Raw genomic sequence first — 4353 nt, forward strand, 5'->3', positions numbered from 1 at the left:
ATTAATATAAGTAGAATTTTATTAAATATATGATTATATAAGATTCATTAAAATATATTGGGAGAGACACAGAACAGGAAGTTTATTAAAGAAGCGTCAGATAAGGGGACAATATGCATGGCCAGTAGAAAGTCTATGTAGTAATGGCTGTACATTGAGAACATGATATTGCATTCTCCTGAGAAAGCCAAGGCGAAACGTGAATTGGGGTCTTGGGGTCTTTACCCCTTAGTCACTTTCGCTATACATATGGTATGTTTGCATTGACATTATTGTTATTGTATTGAGATGTTGAATGGTGGTAGTCTTCTTAGATAATATGAGTTAGGGCTCATGCAGATGACTGTAAAAATCGTCGTTTTGATGGATAGCACTTGTCCCCACGTTATTCTATGGGGCTGTGCACATGTCCGATGTTTTTCTTCGGACTGACTCGGTCTGAGGAAAAAATTGAATCACTCTGATCACCCTCTGATCAAAGTCCGATCAGCGTGTGATTCGCAAAATACGACCAATTTTCTCAGAAGAGAGTTGTGTGACCCTCGTCTAAGTGTGAGTTTATTTTTCCTTTATCTCACCCTGTAACTTGCTATTTTAATTGACGTTTACCTACTACTAAAGTTTACATACATTTCATTAGTATTTGGTACCATTGCCCTTAAACTGAATGACTTAGGTGAAACGTTTGGGATATCCTTCCACAAGCTTCTCACAATAGTTGGTCGGAATTTGGGCCCATTCCTCCTTACAAAACTGGTGTAACTGATCCAGGTTTGTAGGTCGCCTTGCTCGCAGCCTTTTCAGCTTTGTCCATAAATTTTCAATAGGATTGAGATCAGGGCTTTGTGATGGCCACTCCAAAACATTGACTTTGTTATCCTTAAGCCACTTTGTTACCATTTTGGCAGTATGCTTCGGGTCATTGTCTACTTGGAAGACCCATTTCCGCCCATGCTTTAACTTTTTGGCTGATGTTTTTAGATGTTGCTTCAGTATTGCCTCAAAATCTTCTTTTCTCATGATGCCATCTATTTTGTGAAGTGCACCAGTCCCTCCTGCAGCTAAACAACTCCACATGATGCTGCCACCCCCATGTTTCACAGTTGGGATGGTGTTCTTAGGCTTCCAAGCTTCTCCCTTTTGCCTCCAAACGTAACGATGGTCATTATGCCCAAAAAGTTCAATTTTAGTTACATCAGACCACAGGACATATCTCCAAAAATGAAGGTCTTTGTTCCTGTGTGCATTTGCAAACATTAATCTGGCTTTTTTATGTTTCTTTTGGAGTAATGGCTTCTTCCTGGCAGAGTGACCTTTTAGCCCATGTTGATACAATACTCGTTTCACTGTGGATATTGACACAATCTTACCAGCTTCCGCCATCATCTTCACAAGGTCTTTTGCTTTTGTCCTTGGGTTGATATGCACATGTCGGACCAAAGCACGTTCATCTCTGGGACACAGAACCCATCTCCTTCCTGAGCGGTATGATGGCTGGACATTCCCATCTTGTTTGTACTTGCGTATAATTGTTTGTACAGATGAACTAGGCACCTTCAGGTATCTTAACATAGAACTCAAGGATGCAAGTCCACAATTCTCTTCCTGGTATCTTGGCTGATTTCTTTAGACTTTCCCATGATGCTACACAAAGAAGCAGTGTGTTTCAGGTGTGCATTAAAATACCTCCACAGGTGTGTCTCTAACTCAGATGTTGCCAAAAAAACTATCAGAAGCTTCCAAACACATGACATCATCATCTGGGCAGTCCAGAATTGTTTAAAGGCATAGTAATCTTAGTGTATGTAAACTTTTGACTTTGCAGCAAGTAATAAAAATGCCTTAAAACATTCTCTCTCTCTCATTATTCTGGCATTTGGTAAATATTAAAAATTATGGTAATCCTAATTGACCTAACGGGAAAGGTTTATTCTGATTTCATGTCAGATATTGAGAAAAACATCCATGTGTCTTTTTATATAGTGTATGTAAACTTCTGGTTTCAACTGTATATAGAGACAGACTTTGTACTGGCCATGAAAATTGCTTCTTTCATGAACTTTTTGTTCTGTTTCGCTCCCCATATCATTTAATGAATCTTTACGATTATCCTACAAATTTCTCTGAAAATATATCCTACAAAAATTGCTTATTTTCATATGCACAATTGATTTATGAAATAAAAATTAAAATGTCAGTTACTCTTTAAGCTGCTAAGGAGCCCAGGGTTAGGGGTGCATTTTTTACTACCTAGTGTGTTGAGTCCTTATGCAGGGCTCCTTAAACCTCCAAGCACTGTAGTAGTAGGAAAAAGAGAGGACGGAGGATCTGGTTAGGGAGCGTTCACATCATGTTAATACTCATGGTTGTCCTGATGAAGAAGCTATATGATTCAAAACCTGTTGACGATTAAACCATTTACAATTAGATTTGCATCTGTCACTCTTCTTCAGCGCAGAGTCAACCTATTTGTTTACCAGTATTGATGTTTTTATCTCCTGTGGGTCTGCAGGCTATGTGCCCACGATGCAGAAATGCTCTGGATTTTTTCCTGAGCGTTTCTGCATCTCCCTGGCAGAAAAACCACATGTGGATTGTACATGCGGATTGTACATGTGGATTGTACATGCGTTTTCCTGCCAGGGACATGCGGATGTGAAGCGTTCTTCACTTGCATTTCCACATGCGGGTTGACAAGCGCTTTCCAAGCGATTTTAGCATCACTTGGAAAGTGCTTGACAACTTGGTCACACTATATAAATCCATTCAAACGGCATGGATTTATATAGTGTGACCCCAAAGAATGGTAAAAAATAAAAAAATAAATCTATACTTACCTTCTGATGGCCCCCACAGCCTTTATTCACTCCGTCCTGGCTTGCCGGCAGCTCGCGGTACACTACACTGAAGGACCTGCCGTCACATGACTAAATGACGTCAGCGCAGGTCCTTCAGTCCACCGCGATCTGCCGGCAAGCGAAGACGAGCACACCGGGGGCCGTCAGAAGGTGAGTATCATATTTATTTTTTATGTTATTCTTTTTTTTACAGGTTCTATGGTACCCGGGTCTGGAGGAGAGTCTCTTCTCCAGACCCGGGTACCATCCGCACATTGAAACACATGGAATACGCATGTACAGATGCAGTGATGCGGATTCCATGCGTTCCAATGCAAGTCAATGGCAGCGAAAACGCAGCGCTTCCACTAAATAATTGGTAATGCTGCGTTTTTTTCTGCAATGATAATCTGCAGCGGAAGTTTCCGCAGCATGTGTACAGCACATGCGGATTATCATTGGGGAACATGGCAGGCCTTCTACCAAGCGTTTTTTAAGCGTTTCTGCAGCGTTTTTGCCGCTACGGAAACGCTTAAAAAAAGCATCGTGGGCACACAGCCTAAGAGTTTTCAGTGGTTGTGCGTACACAACCCAAACCAGGTGAGCGCAATTTTGTTATCTCTTCCATATCGGTTTCCCAGATAAGACCCTATCTGCGCTTTATCTCCTTCCAGTCTTTCTCTTAGTCCCTGAATGTGAACAGAAAAGATTCCCATTGAACGACTACAGACATCTTAAAGACCTGTGTACACAGGATTGTACTGGCCCAACAGAGAACTGGAGCATCCTCCGGAGGGCCCTGGCTTCTCCTTCAGGAGTATTCATAGTGCAAGCCTTGCTGCTGCTATCGGGCTCTTGAGTGGGGGAGAAAGATGGGCCCTCAGAATCAAATCCTTCTGGTGGGCCTGTTCTTCAGCCTGACACTGGGTATATACCTGCTAATTACTGACCTCATCTTTGCATGCTTCCAACAATCCACTGTGACTGCTATGTCTTGTTTGTAAATGTGTACAATAATGCACATGATTTGTGTATTTTAGTGACAATTTTCCATGACTTTCTGTTATGTAAAGCAACTGTTTTTCTATAAACTTCCATTTTTAGGTTATAACTTCCAGGCAATCTTCGGATTAAAGTGCTCAGCCTCTTCTTCACTAATGATGATGTTTTGTACATATTGTATAACCTTTGTTAGAATGGATTTTGTTAACACAAAGCATTTCAGCCTCACTTTCACAACAGTAATCTTAATAAAATGTTATAGATATGAAGTGACATTCCAGTGACACCAATTTTTGTTATTTTGAAAGTTTCACATTTTTAGATCCAATTGTTCTGAAAGACGTTAATCCATAGTAATTTCCACTAATTCATGTAACTGATCCCGTGTTTAACCAAGAGATACTAAATGTTTCTTTCCAGAAGAGGGCACTATTGTTTAATTAAAGAAATAATACATTCTAACTAGATCCGAACAAGAACCTTTCGTTTACGGAGTAAAAGTTACAGAAAATAT

The sequence above is a fragment of the Phyllobates terribilis genome, unplaced genomic scaffold (genome assembly GCF_046119375.1).
Source record: "Phyllobates terribilis strain yellow unplaced genomic scaffold, ASM4611937v1 Scaffold_7__3_contigs__length_470593459, whole genome shotgun sequence".
In the NCBI taxonomy this organism is placed as follows: Eukaryota; Metazoa; Chordata; class Amphibia; order Anura; family Dendrobatidae; genus Phyllobates; species Phyllobates terribilis.